The 26,677-nt window shown below is 44.1% G+C and overlaps 1 protein-coding gene and 1 non-coding gene across 2 annotated transcripts in view; both read right to left on the bottom strand.

Annotated features, from left to right (window-relative positions):
* Positions 1 to 26,677, bottom strand: part of Rgs6 (regulator of G protein signaling 6) — a 524,737-nt gene that overhangs the window by 311,655 nt on the left and 186,405 nt on the right. The window lies entirely within an intron of this gene.
* Positions 24,034 to 24,140, bottom strand: LOC127197780 (U6 spliceosomal RNA). The gene has a single exon (XR_007831749.1). It is a non-coding gene; the product is annotated as a U6 spliceosomal RNA (small nuclear RNA).

Raw genomic sequence — 26,677 nt, 5'->3', positions numbered from 1 at the left:
TCAAAGCTTCCACACTTTCATTAAAAAACAACAAAACCCAAAGCCCAGTGTCTTCCGTCTGAGTTCATCCCGCCTCCATCTTTGCAGCCTTCTAGGTCTTGTTACTGACGCAATTATTTTCAATGACTCATACCCAATCCTCAGTCGTCTCACACATTGGGAACCCAGCTCCTGCCTTGAGGCATCTATGCCTTGCAATAGGTTCAAGTTCTCCATCACCTGTTGACTCTAACATGTTGCTCAGTCTCACTTGCACTGGCCTGGCTATAGGCATTCTTTTACCCCTCATGCAACTCTACTGTTGACATTCCCTCATATTCTGGGAGGTCACCAGACCCCCACTTGAATATCCAGACACTCCTCCCAACATCCTGCCCTAACTGTACTTGGCCTTGGCCTCTCAGGAGTAGCTAGAGCATATAGGCTGGAGAAGATATGGGGAAGGGATTGCATCTGTACAGTCATGGGGGAGTACAAATATTCTAGTGGATACTTTAGGTCACCCACATTCCTGCCCATAACCCTCACACATGCTTTCTATAAGTAACTCCAGTAAATTCGTTTGTTCTTCAGCGTAAACTTTGGTAGAATCAAATTTGGTATGTTGTTAAAACCTTGGGGGGGGGGGGCGGTTAGACGGCGTTCACATGTCTCCCAGGAGAAAATAATTTTTACAACGGCCATTAAAGATTGAGTGTTCCAACTCTGGTGCCCCTTTTCTGACCACGTCCCCTGGATGGGGAGGCCTGGCGGCACTCATTCAGAGGAAGGATAGCAAGTTACCGAGAAGAGACTCAATATTCTAAGAGCATATATAGGGGGAGGAGGTCTCCCTCAATCACAGACATGGGGAAGGGAGAAAGGGGGAAGTGGGAGGGAGGGAGGAAAGGGAGGAAACAGGGGTAGGGCTAACAATTGAGATGTAATATGAATAAATTAAAAAAAAAAAAAGATTGAGTGTTCCAGAATGTTCTCTGACATATATGCAGTTGTCTTTACAAAAGTTTGGGGAGTGTGACAGACAAGGACTATAAGATATCCAGGTTCAGTGCTAATAGATAATAGCTGCTAGCACCTAACAGCTGTCCGTCACTGTGTCCTCACAGCACAGAACATCCCAGTACCAAGCCCATTATTCACATTTCTCATTTCTTCTTTCTAGTGCCCAGAAATTGCAGGATTTCTCCTATTTTGTTTCACATAATAACTCAGCATTACAGTGGTTCTGAAAAAATCTTCCATCTGGATAAATCCAGAGAGGATTAGAAGTGGGGCAGAGTCCACCAGACAAACCCACCCACCCCCGCCCCCAGAAGCCTGGCAAAAGGATTTTTGTAAATAAAGAGCTAAAATGAATCGATACCTTTCTTTTGAATAAGCAAAAGGACAATCTGCTCCTCTTCTCTTTCCCCTGCACTAATTAGGCAGTTTGTGTTACTTCATGTAAATTAGCAATGTCAAGTGCACACATGTGCAAATTATGAACTGTATCACCAGCACCATTTTGATTCTTAAGATTTTTGTAAAGAATTCACGTCACTCAGATTTCATAGCAGGATTCTGCTCCTGCTGTTAATCTTGCCCTTGAGTATATTACAAAATGCAATGGAATAGATTAGAGGGAGAACAAAGGCGGGGGAATGATTTGAAGTCAGAAACCCCATACAGAAGCCCATTCTTCCCTTGGGTTTCCCACAGAACTTAAGAACAAGAAGAAAACAGAAGCACCACTCTCATATGAAAATGTAGTTTTTCTCATTCACTTCCAGGCACTTCAGTTTGAAGATATGGCCAAATAGTTTTAAGTAAAGCATGGCAGGCTGTACGCATAATTCTGTATAGATGGCATTGTCTCTCGGCTCTCCTGAGAGGGGACCTGCTAAGGCTGTAAAAGGACGGCTGGAACATATACAGACACCTGAGTGCTGGTCACCACAGTGTCCACTATGATGTCTGCAGGGGAAGATCCCACCCTGCTTCACTCGAGGCTTGGCTCTGGGGTCGGGACTGAAGAGCCTGCACAATGGGATAGATGCAGAGCTTCACACAGCTTCCTTTAGAGGCCTCTGGGGTACTTGGCATACTGCCTAGCAGTAGGAGCAGGTCTGGATCTGCCCGTTACCTTACCTTCTTTCCCACATTCTTGAGCCCTTGTAAGTTCTGGGAACTATGTGGCTTTATTACGTCGCTTGGGCAGCTGTAGCGAACACCACAGACTTTATGGCTCTAACAACACAAATGTCTTTTATCTTTGGCCTGGAGGTTGTATAGAACATGGGAGGCTTGGCTCTGTCCTAAGGTCTGTGTCCTGGGCTGGTATTATAGATGGTGGCATTCTCTCTGATGACCTATGTGGTCTTTCCTCTATGTATATCTATCCCTGCTATCTCCCTGTGGGTCTATATTTCTTCTGCTAAAACACTGTCAAGTCTGGGTTAGAATCCACCCTCAGGGCCTCATCCGAACTTCAACTTAATCACGCTTTAAGGTCATGCTGCCAAATACAGTCAAATTCCAGTGTTCTGGACGGTCAGGGATTTCACAGACGAATGAGGGCTTTTCTCCAGTGGACGTCACTTCCATTCATCCCGCATTACATGTAACATAAACAACAGGACTCTCACATGACCCAAGCTAATCCCCTCTCCTATAAACTCGATGAACTAATGAGGTCCTCTCACCTATAAACTTGATGACTCTTCTAAATATTTATTAGTTTCTAATCTCATGGGAGCAATGTGACTGTAGGTGGAGACAATTTTCCTTTGTATCAAGGAACACCAGTGTTGTTAAGCTAATTACTACTCCTGATCCAAATGCAGTGTGCTTCCAGGTCTAAGGCAGACACTGCCAGCTGTCTAGAGAAGTCTACCTAAGCTTTGGGCTCAGTTGCACAACATTTACCATTTGGTCTGTATCTATCTACTATTTCCCAGAGCTCTGGCACAACACAGTGAGAATCTCACTGTCGGTGTGGTCTCGAGGCAGGCAAACAACAAATGTGCAAGGAATACTTACATGATAACTAAATAGGACTAAAAAGAATTTTCTTCTCTCCAATACTCTGAGGCTATCAAGAGTCCTAAGGAGGTTAAAAACAAACAAAAACCTGCCTTCCCTTCTCAGAAATGCGGGCCTGAGCAGCAGATCCCCGGTGTCCGAGCTTGAACACTAAAAATAAATGAGGAACGAGCACTGTTCTCAGTGACAGGGCTGAAGGAAGACACCATTAAAATGACTGTCTGTTTTCAGTTTGGAACTTAGCAGATTTCTGCAAAATTGGCCAAAGACTCCAAACACCAGGACCCCTGTGGCCAAGAAGGGCTTGAAGTTCCATGCCTAGGCACACCAACCAAAAGACAAAGTTCTCTCAAATTCTTCTTAGGCACACAGCCTGCCTCATCTGTCGTTTCTCTTCTTGGGCTGTTCAGGTCTTTGCTGTGTCCTGGAGCCAGCCATAACAGCCCACCCTCTCGGCACCCTGCAAGCAAGCCTGTAGTTTCAGAGTTATTTTTCTTTGCCCCACTTTAGTCCTTAACAGTAAAATAAGTAGGGGACACTGTCACATGCATGGCTCATTAACACCTGAGAGCCTCAGTCTCCTTTCTTGTTTTAGGGTTTTATTGCTGTGAAGTGACACCCGTGGCCATGACAACTCTTATAAAGGACGACACTTAATTGGGGCTGAGCTTTAGTCCATTATCGTCATAGCAGGAAGCATGGCGGCGTGCTGGAGGAGGAGTGGAGAGGTCTAGGTTTTGATCCACAGGCAGCAGAACAGACTGTCTTCCACCCCGGGAACAGCTTGAGCATAGGCGAGCTCAAAGCCCACCCCCACAGTGACACACTTCCTCCAGCAAGGCCACCTCCACAGTGACACACTTCCTCCAGCAAGGCCAGTCCTCCTAACAGTGCCACTCCCTATGGCCAAGCGTTCAAACACATGAGTCCATGGGGCCGTAATTATTCAAACCAGCACACCTGTCAAATGGATCCCTTCCTCATACTCCATGGGAATGGACAGAGACAGAATCTGCTCTATGACCAATTGAAGGCAGACTCCCAGAGAGTCAGGTGGCTCACTTAAGGCCATACACAGTGACAGGGGCAAAGCTACAGCTAGGCTGGCTAACCTGAGACCTTGCTGCTGCCCTCACATTAGATTGGCTATGCAGAACCTTCTGGATGGTACCATGCATTTTTGCTTCTCAGATTAGCTGTTATGGGATATAAGTGCTTCGTGTGATCGGTAAACAAATAATACAAATACATCTACCAGCCCAGCAGCTGTTGTTAGCACTCCTCTGTGTGGGAGGAGTGGGTGTTTACAGAGGTTATTTATCTTAAAACACTGTCTTGGCCAGCCAAGAAATTCCATTGGTGACATAGCAGGTACCAAAGAAATGACAAATATAATTTGAGATAGGTGACTAATAAAGAGAGGGCCTTGATGTATAATTCTTAAAATAGCCCATAATTACTCAAATGGAAATGCCTTTCCTCTGAGTCATTTAAAAAAAAGACTTTTTGTTACAAGCAAAAGTGCTTCCCCTAAAAAAAAAAAAAAAAAAAAAAAAAAAATCTGTCTTAAAGTCCTAATTCCCGGGACTTCTCTGTGGTGACATGTGGGAGCCAGGGGGTCTTTTTGGTGGTACATGTGTTAGCATGAGGTCAGTGGAGTGACCTTTATCCAGCATGACCAGTATCTTTGAAAGAAGACGTCCTTTCCACACAGGACAGTGTGTGTGGAAGATGACGTGAAGCGAGAGAGTTGGTGAGAATTAGCACGGGAGGCCTGGGACAGAGCCTGGGAAGGAAACAACCCTACCAGGCCTTGATCTCAGCCTTGCAGCTTCCAGCAATGTGAGCAAACACGTCTACATTATGTAAGCCTCACACTTGGTGTGATTTCATGATGTCCGCCCAAGCAAAGTAATAGAGCAGCTAAGAGAAAGATGGTGTCCTGCGGGCAGCACTCCTCCGAGGCTAAAACAAAAGGAAGGACGTGATGGTGGTCTTCTGCCTTTATAGCCTCTTATATAATTTCATCCTCTTGCTGCCCCGAGCCAAGGGTTAAGTATTATAATCCCCCACCCATAGCAACTGCAAAGTACATTTTCCTAAAATATTTCTTCAACATATTGTCTGCCTGTTCAGAAATCCCCAGCAGCTCCCCTGCTGACTCGAGGAAAAAGTTCAAATTCCTCCCAAGTGGTCCTGAAAATATCTTGTAATTTATAAGCCAGAGAGCAAACATTCTATCCAAGCAGCTGGCAGCCACAGAGTATGATAGTAAAGGAAACTCAGAAGCTTCCCCAGAGTGAGTAGGGACAGCGTCACCTACAGAGACACCATCTGGACTGCTACTGGTGACCAAGGGACAAGGCGTGACATTGTTGGGCTGGAATAAGCAGTCAAGAGAACTTTCTGCTCTTTCAGAGGACCAGAATTCGTTTCCCAGCACTCATTCATCACGACAGCCTATAACTCCAGTGCCAATGGATCTGACTCCCTCTTCTGGCAACAATGCGAATGTGCACATGCATACACAGACACACACACACACACAGACACACACACACACACACACACAGAGAAATAAATTAGTATAAATTAAATTTAAAAAATTAAAAAATGGCAAAGTCTTCCCATAGGCATAAGATTATTGTGTAGTTTAAATTCCAATTTCCTATCTAAATGTTGTGTAACCTCTGCTCTCCAACTGTTCCCCTGTTACGTCAATAAAGCAGCTTACTGCCAATCGATAGGCAAGGGAGAGAATAAGGCTGGATTTCCTGCCAGCCAGGGGAGGAGGAATCAGAGGGAGAAGCCAGAGGAGTGGGCCACTAGGAGAGGTCCAAGGAAGAAGAGGAAGAGGCTGGAGCTGAGGAAAGGTACAAAAGTGCACGTATCACTGGGATGTTTCCTGGGATGTTTGCTGGGAGCAAGACAAAATAACATAAAGGGTTAAAAACAGACTTAAACTGCTCAGATTGTGTTGTGAAACCTTGTATTTATAAGAGTCTCAATTATTTGTCTGATAGCCAAGTTGAGAAACAAACTAAAAGAAACAAACACTGCTTTGTAAAAATAATTTCAACATCTTCCAGGTGTCAATGGAGTGTCTGACTGCATCTGAAACTCCACAGGTGCAGCACCTGAGCTGCCCAATATGAAAACAGCATTTTCTCCCTAGAAATCCAGATAATTCTTAAGAAATGGCACATATCTCAGTACTTTCCTAGATGAAAGATGAAGGATGCTGTCAATCCGGGGTTAGGAGAATGTGATGGTTGATAGTGATTATGAACATAAACCTGACCAAATCTAGAACCATCCGGGAGACAAGTATCCGGGATGCTTATAAGGGTCATCTAGTTATGCTAACGGATGTGGGAGGAGCCACTCTAAATGTAGATGGAACCATTCTTTGGTCTTAGGTCCCAGGACGTGTAAAACATCAGCATCAATCACTCTGCCTCCTGACTGCGGATATAGTTTAACCAAATACTTCAAGTTCTGCAGTCAGGCTTCCCCATGAACTGTGAGCCAGAACAATGCCTTTGCCCCTTAAGTTGGTTTTTCCAGGGTGTTTTATCACAGCAACAGGAAAAATATACCAAGACAGAGGTTACATCATTTTCAAAGGATGAGAAAGCTGAGAAAGAACACACACCTGCAAGTGAGAATACCTTCCTGGATTTACGCACGCCGCAGCAAGCGTGCCACGGTTGGAGCACAATGTGCAGGAGCCAGCTCTCTCCCTGCATCGTGAGAGAATCGGGAATTGATCTGAAGTCATCAGGCCCAACCTCCATTCACTGAGACATTCACCAGACCTCCACCCCAGTGTGACATGGTGCTGGGAGCCGAACCCACGACCTTGCACATGCTGGGCATGACTCTACAGTGTGACCTGTATCACTAGCCCTCCTGTCTTTCCCCATGTTGGTAGGGGTGGCTGATAGCTCTATCCAAGTCAGAAGGGCCATCCTTACTTTTCCAGTTGGTTTTAATGGCTACCATGATTCGTCCCTCTGCCTAGAGTATTCCTTCTAAAACTAACTACCCACACCTGCCCAACCAATTGCCAGCCCTCTCCTCATCCCCCATCTGTTGGTTTCTGCCATCCCCATGTTGGTGATAACAACACTAGTTTGCTTCCTTGCAGCCTTCAGTCTGCAGGTCCCGAGGAGGATGCAGTCTCTGCAGTCAGCCGGAGTAGCACGCAGATGTGGTGCAGCCTTTTGCTTTAACCACTGCCTGTGTACCTGGCCCGTACTTCTGCCTTTTTGTCCCAGCTCCTTACTTGACCTTCTCCTGCAGGAACTGCAGATCTCATCTAATTGATGGCAGAGCTGTCAACTCGCCTGTTCTTCGCCATCACTCTAGACACTAACAGCCGTGGTCTGTTGTTGTACACTCATCAGTCGACAGGAACCATTCCCCTGAAACTTGGGGCTAGCCCCATATCAGACCCCAAGTGCACTAAGAGGAACATACGGCATTATTTGTTGTCCACCGTCTCCCTTGCTGACCAGTCCCTCTTGGCAAGGACCCACAGGTATACACCGAACACCCTCAGGTTCCAGGTTCAGCTGATCAGGCTGCACCCAGATGAATCACATCAGAACTTCCAAGACTGGGAGCCAAGTGTGAGCGTTTCTTAAAGGTCCTGAGATGATTCTGAAATGCAGGTGAGCGTCTGTACAACTACCCTCAGCTCTTCCTCCTGTTGCCATAGCACAGGCTACACAGCGATCAGCAACAAGTACCCCAGGAAATAATCCTGAAGTCAGACAGTAGAGATAAAGTGGTCCCCAGCTGCTTCAGTAAATGTGATGACTCAAACAACTGATATTAGAGAGGAAATTGCCAACTGTTGGGTGGCAAGTGGGTTGGAGTTCTGCGTTACATTCCAGCAATAGCTTGTGGTGAATTCTAATTGGGAATTGGGAAAGAACGCCATCTAATTATAATGGTTGGGAATGAGAGTATACCCCTCCCCATTACAGCCTCGTTCACTACCCTGAGCTTTGGGACACCCTGGGGATAGGTCGTTTCCCCTGAAAAGACGTAACTGTCTTGAATAACCACGTCTATTACTAATCTGTAGTGTGGGTGGCTAGTTCTGCCAAGCGAGTCCTGGGTGGGGGGTTGAATGAGCTGACCTTTAAGGCTCTCTTTAGTTCTGATAAGTCTTTGGTTCCAGGTGACAAACCGGCAGAGCTGTAGAGAATGATGGAAAGAAAATAATATACCACTAGCCTTGGCGTTGCTCCGCAGAGCTCAGGCATGCTGGCCAAAAGGAGCTCCAGCTGCTTAGACGGGCACAGGTTGGACTTGGTGTTGCTGAAGGGACTCAGCTAACTTGAGCTCATCGAACTGGTTTCAAAGGGCGGGTGTGAGTCAAGGTGACAGCCAGGAGGTCTGGGTGGGTGAAAGGCCCTCTTCTCTCTGGTGAGGAAGAACGTGCATTTCTTCCTGTTTTATTGGCTTCCTAGAAAGCTAGCCATGAAGCCTGCAGGGTGAACCCAGTAACCATAGAAATGTCTGCTTTCCTCTGTATCGCCTCTACTCAGGGGCAACTGACTTGGAGATTTCAGCACAGTCTACCACCGAATTGTGTGCAGCCTCTGTCCAGCTTCAGGGCAGGCACCACTAGGGGCCATGGCCGTGCTTGTCCAACTCGTCGATTTCCCCTTGTGAGAAGCAGCCTCACTAGGGGAAGGCTGATGAGAAGAGCTTGGAAAGGGGTCCCCACTTGCTGGGAAAGTAACAATCAGAGAAGCTAGCACCCAGAGATAAAAGCATGTGCAGGTAAACCCCACCTCCAGACGCAATGACCACCTAATATCATTTAGGGGCTTGGATAGGACAGATTTGTAAACCTGACTTAACCGAGTCTAACAGCAAACTAACCCCAAACTGCTTTCATGTCAATGGGCTGAAGCCTGATGCCAAGGTCAAAGTCAGGCCTTGTTGTCCACCCAGCCTGTTTAGCACCACAAAGAGAGATCAAACTTCCAAAGAAAGCACTCCCTTACCCTCATCAAACAGATGTCTACAAGTATCTCACAGAAGCCAAGCAATGTAGATGAGGAAATAGTTCACAAGACTACGCAAACATAAGTTGGCTCACATCCACATCTAGTTGCCCAGGGTGGGGGAGAAGGTTCTAGCTCCATGGCTTAGAACACTTACTGTAGCAAGCATGAGAACTGGAGTCTGGATCTCTAGAACCTATACAAATGTCAGACGTGTGTAGCATCCTAGCTGTAAAGCCAGCCTGCGGCTGTGGAGATGGCATTCCCCAGAGCAAGCTAGCTAGCAAGACTAGAAATATCAATGGGCTTTTCCTTGCACTAAGAGACTCTGCTGGAATTAATTAAGTTGCCTTTGGCCATCGTGTCTTATAACAACAATGAAAAAGTAACTAAGACACATACCTACATCAAAGCAATTCAGTCCCAGTGACAGAAAGTTAAGCTGCCTTCATCTCCCACCATTGCCCAGGCCCTCTTCCTACCACCTGGGCTCCAGTGAGGTGCGGGATGTCTCAACAGTCAGCACTGGCATTTGGGGTGAGGAAATTTCTCATAGCCTGGAACTATCCAACAGGAGCCTTTAAAACTCTAGCTCCTACCCTCTTATACATATGGACCACCTTCATTAGAGAAGTCCAAATATGTTCTTACCTCTTTCTGCAGAGGCTAGGGTAAGGGGTGCATGGTGTTCCTTGGGAAAAAACAAAAACAAAAACAAAAGCCCACCCATCCCCACATCTTATTTATGTGTTCTTTCTATTACAGCATTACCCAAACAGAGCCATTTGTCCACAACAACAACTGCAGGCCAACTTTGTTCCCCAGGAAGCCAGGACCCCAGTACAAACTGGTCCCAATGGTCTCATTTGGTAGTTGCTATGGATCCTGGGCCTCCTTCAGAATATAGCAGCTGCTATCGTTGAACCATTGACTCAGAGGCCCCTGCCCCCGAAACAAGTCGATGGTAGCCCTGGACTATTTGTAAGAAAGTACCGCTTTGTGCTGCTTTGAAATTTATCTTCCCAGGACTCCTGCCTCCTAGACTTGAGTCTGACCTCTAACAAAAGGTCAGGTTTGCTACCTCAGCTCCTGTGGTTAAACAAGAATAGAGCTGCCCAACTCATACCCTGGGTTTGAAAAGCAGCCTGGTTCTGCTCTTCAACAGTTAGATACTGTTCACAACAGTTACCTGTTTATATACCTGTGTTGTCTTTGATGATTGTAAAACCTCATCCAGTAAGTATATGGTGCCCATATGATGGAGGAAGCTAAGCAATCAACCCACATCTACAGACAAGTAAAAGCCGTGGCCTGTGGTCCTGGCTTCAGAACTTATGTCCGTTATTACAGCTTATGATTGCCACATTTGATGCCTAGAACCACTTAAGTAGCTTTTTGTTGTTGTTGTTTGTTTTTTGGTTTGTTGGGGGTTTTTTTTGTTGTTGTTTGTTTTTGTTTTTTGTTTTTTGTTTTTTTGTTTTCCAAGACAGGATTTCTCTGTGTAGCCCTGGCTGGCCTCGAACTCACACAGAAACCCTCTAATAGGTATTGTGGGGGTGAGAGCCTGGTGGATGATCCTTCTGGAATTAGTTAAGGATCAACATTTCAAAACCAATGCCTTGTGTGGTACTGAACCTCCACTTACTGTTTCTATGGAGTAAAGAGAAAACAAAAATAAAATCGTGTTTTACAGTGCGGGCTCCACATGTAGCCTGGCCAGTGCACACAGGGACAGAGTCACTGACCCCCTAACATAAGGAGCCTATGGTCCTTCCTGGCACCCCTAGGAGTAACTCCCACGTATAAGGAGACCACCTGTGGAAGCTCCAGCATGGAGATAGCCTCTGACTCCACCCTGCGGTTTCTTCTTTATTCCTTCAGGAGCCACCCTGAAGAGCATCTCTTGAAGGCAATTAAAATTACACGGTGCCCCAATTTCAATCTGCCCACAATCATGTTGAATATTTTCCACTTTAAAAAAATAAGTTTTAATTAAGTTTTCTCATCAAAACACCAGTACTGCTGATAAAGTCAGGAAGGGCTGAGCAATTAATTATGTGCACAATCTGGTTTTGACACACTTCTTTCTCCACCGGGACACTTCTGTGTCCTTTGCTTCATTATAATCCCGTCACCTTAAGAAGGGTTGCTTTCTCTCCGATTACTGTAGTGGAGACAAAGAAGCAGCTTCCTCCTTTCATTGAATGGATCCTGTCAGATGCTGGTACACCCAAGCATCTTTCTCAGGCAAGCTCTCTTCATCTCACCACAGAGGGCAGACAAGAAGGCTAGCCTTTGGTTTCAGGAGGACACTTGGGGGAAGACTGACACATACATTGCTTACGTTTATTTGTTTGTTGGGACAGGGTTTCTCTGTGTAGCCTTGGCTGTCTGGGAATCACTTTGTAGACCAGGCTGGCCTCAAAATCAACAGAGATCTGCCTGCCTCTGCCTCCCTGAGTGCTGGGATTACAGGCATGCGCCACCACACCAGGCTAACACATACACTTCTTAAACCTTCGGCCCTAGCCTAATGTGAGGAAAAGAAATACTCTGTGCTCCAATGTCCTGAAGATCTAACCAGTAAATACAGCACCCAAGTCTTTACAGGCCAATATTTCTTTCCATTTAGAAACAGGCCAACTGCAAACCTTCCCATGTGCCTTTAGCTTCTGGTTAGTTTTCTAGGCTGGGCTAGCCAAATGCTACAAACTGGGCTGGGAAGGGAGGGGCATGGCTCAGGGTGTGAACTGCTGGCTGTACAGCCTGAGAACCTGACGTCAGACTGGATTTAGGGCCTACTATAAACCCAGGAAGTGTTCACTTTAAAATCCATACCTAGCTATATTTACACAGATTCTATTTGCTGTAAGGTGAAATTCTGAAGTTCTAGGTGCACATGGATCCGGGAAGGACACGATTCAACCAACAGAGTTCCTAACACTGTTCTTTAAGGTGACCTGATATTGAGATGGGAGCTGAAGCCATTGTAGTGGAACATGAGGAGATGAAAGTGAAAAGCGTCATGGGTTATTTTATCATTCAGCAGAATTATCCTTGAACTACGTTCCCTCCCTTTTCCTTATTTATTTAATAAATCCAGTCCTATATTCTTCCCCATTGAGCTGTTTCAAGGTTCAAAACAAGAGACGAGAAAAGAGGACTTCCGTTGTGCATCGACCCCAAGCCTTCTTTTTACTCATATTCCTCATGATCCTTCACAGGAGTGAACAGCAATTACCTCATGGCTCCTGAGCACAAGCCCTCCATCCTGCTCCCTCCTGTTCCCTCCAGCTGGGATGTTCAGTGTTTTTTCTCTCCCTAGCTCTTACTCCAACTCTTCAGCACTCCTCCAACCAAAAGGTAAGACTCAGTCCTCAAAGCAGTGTCTTCATCACTCCTCTCCAGGCTCAGAAATCTCTGTGGGGGAGGGGCCTGATGGATTGCAACAGCTGGAGGTGATGTGTGACTTGAGGGAAACAGTGTTTTCCAGACACAACAGGACAGACGCATGTGTGAACTCACAGGGAACTTACGGCATGTGTGAGACCTACCCAAGCTCAAGTCAGATGAAATCCCAGCATAGCTAAGGGGATATGGGCAGGAAGCCCCACCTTAGCTGGGGAGCTATTGGTATCTGATTGCTTCTGGGAGAGGGAAAGTCGATTTTCTTTAATGGTGTGATAACTAACATACTGACTACACACAAGGGCAGGTGCCACACGCAGGAGGAGCCTGCCAACACTTACTGGACTGAGAGAAAGAGACAGACAGACAGACACACAGACAGACAGACAGACAGACACTCACACAAACATAGACAGAAGGGAAGACAGACAGACAGGCCAACAGACAGACAGGGAAACATATGGACAGTCAGGGAGGGAGGGAGAGAGAATAAACACATGAAGTTGGGTGGGTAGGGACATGGGGGAGGATCTGGAAGGAGTTAGGGGTAGGGTGGGTATGAATCTGATCAAAATACCTTGTATTTTGTACACTGTATTCATAAAATCCTTATTATTTTTAACATTAGACTCCAATTGCTCTCCTGAACACAGCCAGCCCAGTGACTCACCTCAGATGAGTAGGATGCAGTGGAAACAAGGCTTAGTAACTTCAGAATCTAGATCACCAAAGATGACGTAATCTCTGCTTGGCTCTCACACTACTATTCATCTTGAATCACAATTACCAAGCTCTGAAGTATCCAGGTATCCACATGCAAAGGATGCTAGCCCTAGCTCAGTACCCACCAACATCTATCCTGTGCATTACAATGAGTATGGTTTGGTGATTCTCACCCTGGTCTTCAAGATACACACTCTAATGCCAAGAGAAGTAGAAAGAGCTGTCCACACCATGGCCTGCCAAAATTAAAATCTCATGGGCAAAATACTTAAAACCATAGCTTGGGAGTTTATTGTGGGCTATGAGAAATCTGGAATGTTCATCATCCAGCCATCCTGACCTTCCTAAGATCCATTTATTCGTTGGACCATGTAACAAATGCCAACTTCATGGTATCACTCTGGTATACTTCAAATTCAATATGTCCTAAATAAAACTCAGTCTTTTCTCCAATCCTTATTTTATTGCAGCTTTCTCTCGGCTAATGGTACTGACATTCATTCTACTCAGCAAATGAGAAGTCTGGGGGCGGTGCTAACACTCTTCCTCCATACTGATTCCGGTTCCATTGATCCTGCCTCTGGCGTGGCTCAGGATTCCACTTACTTATCCTTTCCTTGTTGTGTCCACCAAGTCTCTGCTACCTGGAACCTGGCTACAGTGTGTCCTAATGGACTTCAGGTCATCAATAACTTTTCACCATTCAATGGGTAAAACTCCAAAGCCGTAAACTGGGGACAAGTTCTTGCACAGGTAGCCTCTACCTTCCACAGCAGTCAATTCTCATTTTATACTCTTTCATGTTTCTAGGCCCGAGCACTGTGACCCTGAATGGTCTTTTTGTTGTCTCATCTTCTCCCTTAGCACAGAGCATTGGCAAGAGCTGTTTTTCTACCTACAATGCAATTCTGTACCCATTTATCAACAAACCCAACAATCTTCACTTAAACATAACCCCTTTGCTCTCAAACAGACAAGAGCCCTTGGTTATATACCTCATGTCACTCACTTCACTGGTAATTAGGCAAAAGTGCCTAAAAGCTTCATGAAGGCCTGCTCTACCAGACTCATCATGAAGGCCTGCTCTACCAGACTCATCATGAAGGCCTGCTCTACCAGACTCATCATGAAGGCCTGCTCTACCAGACTCATCATGAAGGCCTGCTCTACCAGACTCATCATGAAGGCCTGCTCTACCAGACTCATCATGAAGGCTGGCTCTACCAGACTCAGCAAGGCGTACTGCTTTCTTTTGCGTCTCGCACTATTCCCAGTTCTTAGACTCATAGGGAATGCATGGTAAACATCAGAATGAGCCATCCGTCCAGCCCCACCTTTAATTCCAGCACAGTAGTTTACTCCAAATAGGCCTTCAATAAATTATAAATGAATGGAGAATATGGGGTGTAAGACTTAGAAAAGAGAGAGTTGGATTCCAAAGCTCAAGAAGAGAGAAGGTTCGCCAAGGGATATGGTTAGCTTTGTTGAAAGAGATTTGAAAAAAGAATATTAGCTATGACTTTGCAAACTCTGTTCAAGGCCAACTAACTTTAAAGTAATTTATTTTTCCTTTGTTTTGCCATTTATGATTCTAAACATTGTTAAATGGAAATTATTCAAAAACAAGATTAAGGAGAAAGACAGTAGTCTTATGAATTTGTACAACTCAGACCAATTTATTTTGGTTATGTTTTTGCCCTCTGAGTTTGAGAATGAAATTTTTCTTGATTGTATGTACTAAGAATTATGTTGACTCTGTAAACATATGGTTGTGTGAGACTGGGCATGGGGCACCATTAGTTAAAATTGTTCAGAAAAAAATTTCCAGTCTTGCCAATGTCAGACTAATCTTGAAATCCTTCAAAGATGAGTTCATATCTTCCTAGAACCTTGAGATTTTTTTTCCTTCTCATCCTGTAAAAGTCCTGTGACTAAGATGCTGCTAACACATCCAGCATTAGTCCAGTACGAACTTGTGCGATGGGAATAAATAGCACCAACATTAAACATTGTGCACTTCACTGTCTACTGTTCCTGTGTCGTGTTTGTTGTTTACATTACTAAGCAAAAGTGATTTTAAAAAATATCTAAACTCCAGGAAAGTTAAAAATCTGAAATAAAATGTTACTAAGCACCAGACTTTAGTGACAAGCCTGACAGGATAAAGCTCTTAAAGGGGTAAATGAATATTTCCCTAGCTCAAAAACTGCACCATGCCAGGTTACTGAAGCACTGGTTGCTTCTATCTTGACATAATTTCCTAAACACTGTTGATCATGTTGGCAAAATGGACCATTTTATAACTGATGAGCCTCCATACCCATAGCTCGTCATTTCTTCAACAGCAGAAGGTTGAGGAGGGGTGGTCGTCTCCTATGTGCAGTCCCATGGCAGAAACGAATGTTATTTGACCAACAAATGAAGAATGGTATACAAAGAAGAACAAGATTTCCCCCTCCTTTGCATTGTGGGTAGTCTATAGGAGACATGTTCTACTCATCTCTGGAGAAGGTCCCTGGTATCAGTAGGAGCTGGACCCTAAGTCTCAGGTGTGCTGAGAGATTCTTAAGAATAACAATCTCTAGGCGGTGGTGGTATACACCTTCAATCGCAGCACTTGGGAGGCAGAGACAGATGGATCCCTCTGAGTTTGAGGCCAACCTGGTCTACAGAATGAGTTTCAAGACATCCAGGGCTACACAGAGAAACTCTGTCGAAAAAAAAAAAAAAAAAATTAGGATATTAGTCTACAACCAAGATAGTGCCTGGCTCTTATTTAGAGACAGACTTTAAAATGTCTTGGTTTCTAGGTCTCTCTTGCACCATAATGGAAAGCCTAGGCCATCACCACCCACCTGCCACCATGAAACAGGGGTTCACCTAGATAAAGAGATAAAGGGACCAAAGCCTTGCTTCCCATTTAATGTTGTAAGTTGGTTCTTGAGACATCAAAAGAGGGAACAGTCTAACTTAGTCATTCATTCTTCCAAAGTCTAATATCCAACGTGCTGCACCCTAGACCCCCTAGTGATGGTCAGCAATCTGCTGATAGATCCTCTGGGAGAAAGAACCCTCCCCAAGTCAGCTGAGACTCCACAGTGGTTGCTTCCTGTGCTCTGTACCTAAGAAATACACAAAGCAGATGTAAGTGACCTCACAGAGCCAGGGAACTTCCTACAAGTGACTTTTCATGCAGGCCCAGCAGAAGATGACACAGAGGAAGGACATACATCATATATTTATCTTAATCACTGTGGTATTTTCATTTATAATTCATAGGTACTCAGCCTGCTTTGGGAAGCCTGATTAAAAAGGATGTCTTCTGTTTCTTCTTCGTTTCTTTAACCTTTTTATGACCATAAGAAAGAGGTGACTCTTAAATGTGGTGTGTGTGTATATATAAATACATATACGGTATAAGAAGCCATCAGATTGTCACTATTGTCTCTTCTAACATGGCCACATTGAATAAATATTTTCCTCCTTTTTACTATTAATTTGGCTGTTTTCATAGATTTCTCCAGGACCAAGGCCAAACTTGGATTCTTGTGGGTGGGAGGTGGAGTCGCTACAGACTATAGCACTAATATGGTGACCCTGAGGTACGGTGTCTTCTCTCCCCTGGAACATCTGCCAGTGTGCCAGCTAAATGTCATGCTGATGTGTGGCTGTAGTTGGCTGTGACGCATCTTGTCACCTTCACATTCAGGAAACAGCTTAGCGGCGAGGAAGTGGCTGGTAAATGACACGCAGGACAATTCCATCAAGAGACACCAAGAAACACTAGGGCCTTCTCAGCTTAGACTTGGTAAAAGAATTTCTCATCTTTATTTTGGAACGGCCGGGTGACATTTACAACACTAAATAGTTTCCTTAACGAGTCTCACTGAATTGAAACAACTGAAAGTCAAGTGGGAAAAAAAAAAAAGCCTGACCACTTTGATGTGATTTTAAATTTGTTATTTAAATATGCAAATGTAGACACAGAGTACCACGGCGGTGGTTGTGGTGGGGGAATCTGCCTGAGAGAGTCAAGGCTTTCTTACAAAGAACGCTAAAGCGTTATGTGTTCTAGATTCTAGTAATTTATTCAACACATCCTTCCTCCCCGTGTTTCTTTTCTCCTTGCCATGGATTTCCCTCATCCTATTGTTGAATGAACAGGCAGAACATATAAATAAGCCAGTGATTAGTTGAAGCTCCACCCTATAAACAACCTCAATTGTGTTTTAATGCTCAGTAGACACAGAATTTCTTCCTTGCTGTCTGCTCATTATAATAAATTTCAAAATGCAAATAATCATGATTTCCTTACATGAGCTAGCAGTTCTCATTAGTCTGTTGTCTGCCTGGGCAGAAGGTATGATTGGGGACCAAGTAAAGGTATGTGATATGTAATATGACCTGGCTTCCACTGGGTCACAGCTGCAAGCATATATTGTCTGAAATAGGGGTAAGAAGGGAGTTTCCTGGAAGGCTGTTCAAGGGCAGAGAGAGGACACAATGTCAGAAAACCCAGGAGAATCAGGCAACAGCCAATCTGAGATACCAGGGCCCTAGCCATTAACATGGTGAAGTGCCCAGAGCATCTCTATGCTGTCCCCCATCTGCTGGGAGCCCCATCCTAGCTCAAAGCCTTCCTACACTCCCCACTCTGTCCCTGTCTGCTATCGAAGACACTGGTGCACAGCATGCGTTCCCTGTGCTATCACTAGCCCTGGCACAGCAGTTCTCTTCCTACACTCCCCGCCCCACTACCACAAACGTGGATGCGCATCCGTTCTCATTCGTACTTTCCCTGTTATCACATCCTGAGTGGGCCAATGCTCAAGGACAGGCCCATCAATTTAGAGAATAACTGAGTTCTTTTGTAATCGTATCCTAATATCTGCTCATAGGTCTTCACTTTAAAAAGAGCCTGCTCCTGTTAGCTGCTGCCATAGTTCCAGTTCCCGAGTTCCGAGCTGCGACCCTAGCCGGTTAGAAGCATTCCTTCCATGATGGATAAAGTTGCTTTCTGGTTTACTTAGACCTGGTCATTTCCTCATTTCATGTGCGACCCTCTGACTCAACAACGGTTTCCCTGACATTTTCCCCAGATGTGCTCTGGTCTCTGTAATCCTTCTCTGAGATCCAAAGTCCAGAATGGGAACATGGAATTTGCCAAGCATGGCATCCTACCCTTGCTTTGAGATGGAAGCACTTTCCCTCTTAAGAGAGAGAGAGAGAGAGAGAGAGAGAGAGAGAGAGAGAGAGAGAGAGAGAAGGACCTACAGCAGTGTGAAGTGTCAGATCTCCACCAGGGAGGATGCAAACACGGTTCTACCAGCCGAGGGTGAGGAAGACATCACCCTCCATCTTAGCACACTCATGTTTCCAAGCTGCTGAGAAAGTATTTGTCTGCTCTGTCCATGCAGGCATCCTTGGTTGCCTTACCCTTGTGTTCTAGCTTTGAATAGCAGGCGATGGAGACTGTATTCTCATTCACGGCATGCAGCAGGCCCTGGCAATTGGATGGTTATATATTTATAGTTTTTTAGAATGTAAACTTTACATGTGGTGCTTTCTACATGCGTGGCATTGTGATTTACAACAAGACATATGCATTTGGTCTTCTTAAGAATTTCTTTACAGCCTTGGACCCTCCAATGAGCAGAGTATTGCTTTTGCTACTAATAGGGTAATTGAAAGCTGGGGTTGAAATAGCCATGTGATTGGTGTACTGAAACTTTCAGTCTCAGCCCCAACCCATGGGAGCCAGAGCTGAAGGCTGAGTCTGTTGTAAATGGACAGCAGCAAGTGAAATAGTTCCCCGAGTCAAACTCACCGAGGTGGTCAAGGAAACCACCAAGTTCCACCTGGTGTGTCAGGAGTACAATTCACAACTTACAACTTAACAGTGTCATTGTCAGTGACCCTGAGTTCTTATTTTTTTATTGTGAGTCTAGCCTTTAATGGCTGAGCCATCTTTCCAGCCCGGCTCTCAGTGTTTAACCCGAAAGACCATTATTTACATGTAGATCAATGTTGTTCAACTTGAGTTGTATTATAGGACATCTGCCAGGCTTCCCCCGCTGCAGAGCTGGGGTGAATGGTGAACGTGTGAACTGAATGGTTCCCCCTCCACTTCAGGCTGAGTCCTCTAATATGAACCATATAGGGCTGCACATTGGAGAAGGATAATCTCCATGTCACAAAGAAATGTGTGAACAAAGGGAAAGGGAGGCTGGCAAGTCAATCTCTTTGGCAAAACACCGCGCCAAGACTCAAACCAGGCTAATGAACACATGTGGCCAAGGTGGTCTCTGTGTTTTACTCCTAATGCACTAGGGGAGTTAGCTGTTCCACACTTGCTGAGGTTTAACCTTATGGCCTGCTTCCAATTAGCTGGTTTGGAAAAGCGGCACCAAAAGACAACAAAGGGACCCAAGGGGAGGAGGGGAAGAGAGGAGAAGCATGGAACCTGTTGGTAAGAAAAGACTGAATTTTTCCCACTGCAGAAAGGGTTTTACAAAAGGGTGTATATACAGCCTCCAACACACAAGCGAAGCCGAGAGACTGGAACTGAGAAACCCCAAGGAAATCCAGCTAAACACCACAAGGCCTTTAGTCTGGAGTGCTTAAGAAGCTGGAGTGCCCCCAGTGTGGGCAAGACTTTCACCAGCATCTGTAAGCGACTACAGTCCAAGTGCAATTGTTTGTTGCAAAGAACAGGCATACGTGAAATTCTCAATAAAAGCAAACAAATATGAGCATATACAGGGGGAGGTAATCCCCCTCAGGAATAGTCATAGGGGAGGGGAATAAGGGGAAAATGGGAGGGAGGGAAGAATGGGAGGATACAAGGGATGGGATAACCATTGAGTTGTAACAAGAATAAATTAATAAAAAAAATAAGTAAAAAAAAAAGCAAACAAATAAAAGCATTTAAAAATTTTTTAAAGTACATAGGGTTGAGTGTAGGCTGAGAAATCGCACTGAGGCAAGATCAGAATATTGAAATGAGGGCATATCATTTCAGGGCGTGCAAGGCATCCTCAACTCACTCTACTTGGAATTACCTGGGAGAATGTCTCAGGGGAATAGGTCCTCCAGCTAGCAGGTAAGGAAGTGGACATATTAACTTAAGTGAATATTTGTGCACCAAAAGCTCAACTGCTGCTGTCATCATGAGCTTGCTAAGTTTCTCTTCATTCTTATGGCTAAGTTATTTAAAAATATTAAATACCTTCTATAGGCCACATGGTCACTATGTGTTGGTGGTATGAGGCTCTCACACTACATACAGTCCCCTTTCTTTGAGCTATACATGCATACAGTATCTCTACTCTGAAGAATGGAGGAATGCGAATTAGGTCTACACAGAATGGGGCATCATGACCCATCCATCAGAAGGAAGGTTCATTGGTCCAGCACATCTTTGACATGTGCCCATCCATAAGGCTACTCCGGGTGGGAGTGAGGGTGGCTCTGGGAGGTCTGTGCTGAGAAAGCTTACCTTTGGGGGAGATGGTAACTGTCAGGCACTGTGGTGCACAAATGTTCCTGCATTCAATCTCAGATAAATATGACTGTCCAAATTAAACTCCTAGGAACAATAAGAAATGGAGGTCATGCAAGAGCGTTCCAAGCGTTTCCATGATTTTCCCTCCCCTTCCTCCTCTTCCTTCTTCTATTTCAACAGAAGGTATAAGGCTAGATACTTAAGAAAGCCTACTATTGTGGAAAATAGATTTGTTATTTTAATAACACTCCTGAAAGGGCTCTGTTTAACCATCTGTTGTTAACTTTGCAATTTTACATTTTCTCCTCCTCACTAAATATCAGCATCACCCACCAGTCCACCCACCCCCCAAAAAAGTTGTCATGATAAGGGATGAGGAAGTTGGGTGGAGGAAAAATAAACCAAGAAGAGTATTAAGCTGCTCAGAATATGGTTTTGTTAACTGTTTCTTATGGCTTTTTCATGTTGCATCAGCTTTTAAGGTGGAGACGAATGAATTTATATTAAATACAAAAAGACATGCCAATAAGTAGAGGATACAGAAAAGGGGGAAGGGATTCAGAGACGCTGAGAGTCAGAGCAGCCATTTACTTCCTTGCTCGCATCCCACAATTGAGAAAATGTTCTGGATCTTCATGGGAACCCACAGGAGGAGCAAGCCAATTTGAGCCTGAACTAGAGCTGGAATCAAGAAAGCCACTCTGCCAATGGGCCAGGCTGTACTTCTAGACTCCAAAATACCTTAAAGTTCATCATCAAAAAGGTCAGAGTTTCTGTGATGAGATGTTAAACACCATTTTAAAAAAACACAAAACATTAACTTTGACCTAGTTACTGACAAACACAAGTGATAGCAGTGAACTGACTCCGAGGGCTGGGGAATTGATAAAGTTGCCATGTGAGCATAAGATCTGGGCTTGAATCCAGCACTCACACGAAAGCCAGCTGCTATGGTCCAAGAGCTGGAGATAGCGACAAGAGCATCCCTAAGGCTGGTTGGCCAGTCAGTCTAGCCAATCAGAGAGCTCCAGGTTCCGTGAGAAACACTCTCTCAAAAAATGAGGTGGAGTACAATAAAGAAAGACATACAACATTGCTTTCTACACATATGCACACACACACAGAGGTACACATGCACATGAGCGTGTATACATGGATACATATACCAAAATTTTTTTTTAAATTAAGCCATTTAAAAATGTATATAAAGTTTAGTGTGGTAGTTCATTTATATTGGCTGGATTAAGGGCAATACAAGAAGAAGCTTATTAAAAGATGATTTTCATTTGACTTTGGAGCTCCTTGCAGAACAGACTACCAGTTGAATCAGTAGGCTAACCAAAGAAGATTCATCTTCACTTTCTTGGACCTGTACCACTCAATCTGATGAATACAAAGATGAGAGAGTGAGTTATTTGCCTTCTAATGATGAAATACCCATTAACTATCTATCATCTGTCTGTCTGTCTGTCTGTCTATCTATCTATGTTTATTTTTAATTTATTCACTTTATATCCCAATTGTAGCCCCTTCCCTTGTCTCCTCACAGCCCTACCCTCTCTTCTTCTTCCCCCTCCCCCCTCCCCACGTCCTGAGAAAGGGGGAGCTCTCCTCCCCTACCATTCTGATTCTAGCCTATCAAATCTCATCTGGACTGTCTGCATCCTCTTCCTCTGTGGGCTGGCATGGCTGGCCAGCCAGAGAGAAGTGATCAGTGAGTGGGCAACAGAATCCATGTCTGAGGCAGCCCCTACTCCCCATATTATGGGGCTCACAGGAAGACTGTGCTACCTGTGGACTACATCTGAGCAGGGGTCTAGGTTCTCCCCATGCATGGTCCTTGGTTGGTGCACCAGTCTCTGAAGGTCCCCTTGAGCCTAGATTTGTTGGCTTCTCCTTGTGGGGCTCCTGTCCCTTTCAGGTCTTTCTATCCCTCAACTCTTCCCTAAGTCTCCTTGAGATCTGCCCCAGAGTTTGGCTGTAAGCCTCAGCATCCACTTTGATCCCCTGCTGGTTGAAGTCTTTCAGAGGACCTCTATGGTAGGCTTCCATCCTGTTCCCTCTCTTCAAGCACTTATGGTATCTATTCTATTTGCCCTTCTGAATAAGAATTAAGCATCCTCCCTAGAGTCCTCTCTGTTATTTAGATTCTTTATATCTGTGGGTTGTAGTGGTCATCCTGTATTATGTGGGTAATATCTGCTTATAAGTGAGTATATACCATGCATGTCTTTCTGAGTCTGGGTTATCTCTCTCAGGATCATCTTTTCCATCAATTTGCCTGCAAATTTCAAGATTTCTTTGTTTTTGATAGATGAGTAGTATTCCATTGTGTAAATGTACCATGGTTCTTTATCCATTCTTTGGTTGAGGGATAACTAAGTTGTTTCCAGATTCTGGCTATTACAAATAAAGCTGGTATGAACATAGTTGAGCAAATGTCTTTGTTGTAGGGTGAAGCATCTTTCAGGTATATGCCCAGGAGTGGTATAGCTTGGTCTTGTGGTAGCACTATTCCAAATTTTCTGAGAAAGTGACAGATTGATTTCCACAGTGGTGTACAAGTTTGCACTCCCACTAGCAATGGAGGAGTGTTCCCCTTTCTTCACATCCTTGCCAGCATGTGCTGTCACTTGAGTTTTTGATCTTGGCCATTCTGACAGATGTAAGATGGAATCTCAAAGTCATTTTGATTTGCATTTTCCTGATAACTAAGAATGTCGAACATTTCTTTAGGTGTTTCTTGGCCATTCAATCTTCCTCTGTTAAAATTATCTGTCTTGCTCTATATCTCATTTTTAATTGGATTATTTGGTTTGTTGGTGTTTAATTTCTTGAGTTCTTAGGCCCCATCAGATGTAGAATTAGTGAAGATCTTTTCCCAGTCTGTGGGCTGTCATGTTGTTCTGTTGACAATGTTCTTTGCCTAATAGAAAAATTTGAATTTCATAAGGCCCCATTTATTAATTGTTGATCTTAAAGCCTGAGCTGTTGGTGTTCTGTTCAGGAAGTTGTCTCTGTGACAATGAGTGTAAGGCTCTTCCCCATTTTTTCTCCTAACAGGTTTAGTGCATCTGGTTTTATGTTGAGGTCTTTAATCTACTTGGACTTTAATCCACTTGTGCAAAGTGATGAATGTGGATATATTTGCATTTTTCTACATGTAGACATCCAATTAGACCAGCACTATTTGTTGAATACTCATTACTTTTTTAAAAATACATTTATTTTATTACACATGTATAAAACAAACTACATACAGCAGGGAGAACTATATGACAATCATGAGAACCATGAGTTCTATAAATGTTACACTCATAGTGGTCTGGCTATTCATATTTGTCTAGCTTTAAAAATATGGAATGCTTCACAGATTTGCGTCTCATCCTTGCGCAGGAGCCGTGCTAATCTTCTCTGTATCGTTCCAGTTTTAGTATATGTGCTGCCGAAGTGAGCACCACCCATTACCTTTTAATCTCGAATGATGGAACCAGTTCTTGGGAGATATGCTATTGCCTGCCCTGGTTTTCAGACCTTCCAACTAAGTTACAACTGCCAGCTTTATTGGTGTTCCAGACTGAAGATCATGGCACTTTTCATAATCTATGATAATGTGACCCAATTCCCATAATGTAGCTTCTCTTCTTTCTATCCAGCCATCCTATTGATTCCACTTTTCTGGAGCCTGACTGTGCACACATTAAATGGCACATTCCTGCCTTAATGTCTGTACATCGGGATATAATTAGTAATGCTATGTAAAAGAAACTTAAGTAATGATTTACCTAGGAGCTTCAACAGTGTTGAAGTGTTAGAAATACCAGGCCAGGCAATCCAGTACAACTATGTGCTGATTTTAGGGCAAAGTGTGTTCAATGTTTCCTACAGGAGAGGCTATTTCCAGTGAAGTAGGCACCACATATAAATAGAAAGACAGAGTGCATAGAGACAAAAGCCTCAGTAGATGTGGGCACATAGAAACACCTCTCCCAGAGATGAGCAACAACACTGAGATTTAATCAGACACCACCACATAGCTTTAGTGCATGTGCCCTACTGTCAACTCTGACAATGGAAGGCAGTCAAAATAGCAGAGCAAAAGTTGAAACCAATAGGTTGGCATAAGTGGTTAGGGAGTAAGTGAAGGGAAATGACTCAGCCAAAAGAAATCAATCCAGATACTACGGATGCCAAATGGGCTTCATCCAACCTAGTGAAACAGTTGCCCAGAATTCTGTTAGAGAAGATGCTAAGCTCACAGTGTTGTAACCTGCCATAGAGAAACCACTTCTGTGAGGTCTAAATTATGATATTACCTTAAAGACTACACAGTAAAGATATTTCTAGAAGGTAGAAATTTTATTTATTCTCCATGTGTGTGCTCTTCAAATGATGAGTGAAATGCTTGCCACAGTAGGACAGCTTAGCTCATGGCAGGAGATGGTCAGAGAAAATGCAGGAAGCACATGCATTCATAGTCTTATCTAATGGGAAAGGAGCAGGAAATGTTATCACACCCACCAGCTCCAGCATATACTAGAACATACATTGGATGAGATACTTGGGAGAGGCACATGTGTAGGGTGAGGGATTTTAAGGTGGGGGAGGTTATTACGAGCCTAGGAAAGAAGATGGTTACTGCCCTAAAAAGAGAAACAGGAACCACTAGCATACTTCATTTGTACATGGCATACAGTACAATTTTATATGCTGAATATAAGCTAATACCAAAATCATCATCATCATCATCATCATCTATTCCATTGGTTAGCATGATCAATATTGACTGCTTCTCCTTGGAAATTTTATGATCTTTCAGCTCCTTAACTTAAAGTGAATAGCTAAGGAACAAGAGAAGATCTCAAAATTCACAGAAGGCAAAGCAGGATATCAGAGAGGACAAAAACGTCAAAGTACTAGCAGTGTGAAGGACTGGGGCAAGGGTTAAAGGGCATGTGGAAAATAACACCAAGATCTTGAAACTCCAAGATGAAAATAAGATATAGCCACCCTAAGAGCTAAAATGGAATCTTCATGGTGACACAGCCAGTAATGACTAGGATCCATTTCCCCAATAACAGATAAACATGTTCCTGCTTCAGTCACATCTCCTTGGTCTTCCAGGTGCCTTGCAAAGCCGTCTCAGAATGGCACAATGCGGCCTTGACAAAAAGCACACATGCAAATATCGGCTGATGGATCACAGCTCCCTCAGGCCAGTGCCAAACAGCATGCTATGGAATCTGGTGCATGAGTGAGACATGGTTGAAGAGGCCAGGCTCATGGGCCAATCTCTGTGTTTGTGAGAAACTGATGGGGCAGGATGTGCTTGACAGAGAAAAGCCTATAAACAAGACACACCTGGTTTCCAAGAGCTACAGTTGAACCATGCCATGGTTGTGTGACACCTGACAATGGCTGTGTTTCTGTTGTCTATAGGGAGGAAACTACTCACTGAAAATGCACAGTTGGATGAAGACACAAATGTACAGAATATATATGACATACGGGGTCATTAGTCTTTGGACTGCTGGAACCAAATATACTTTCTGTACCTTGATTCCCATGGAGCTTTGTTTCTAGAGCCCTCAAAGACACTCAATTCTATAGATGTTCAAGATACTTACAGAAAACGATGCAGTATTTTCACATAGTCTACATGCACCCTCCCCTGTGCTTCAAATCATGTCTAGCTTACGTACAACACATAATGCCTGTGGCACTGTGTAACTAGTTGTAATGTTACATTTTTTAAAGTGCATAATGACAGAGTCAGAATTTGTTTTGTACAGATGCACCTTTTTCAAATATTTTTGTGCTCTAATCCACTGAATCTTCTTTTCATATGAAAACCATGGACAGAGAGGGCCAAGGATATAGTGCCCAGTACATTCCTAATTAAACAACTGGGTAAGAAATGAAGCCAATGCCCTGTCTCTTTTGCTCAGGTACAACAGGCAAGATGGGTAAGTAGATGGATAGTTACAAGCAATGG

This window comes from Acomys russatus, chromosome 1, assembly GCF_903995435.1.
Source record: "Acomys russatus chromosome 1, mAcoRus1.1, whole genome shotgun sequence".
In the NCBI taxonomy this organism is placed as follows: domain Eukaryota; kingdom Metazoa; phylum Chordata; class Mammalia; order Rodentia; family Muridae; genus Acomys; species Acomys russatus.
Note: the sequence above shows the minus strand (reverse complement) of the source record. Positions and strands in the feature narration are given on the sequence as shown.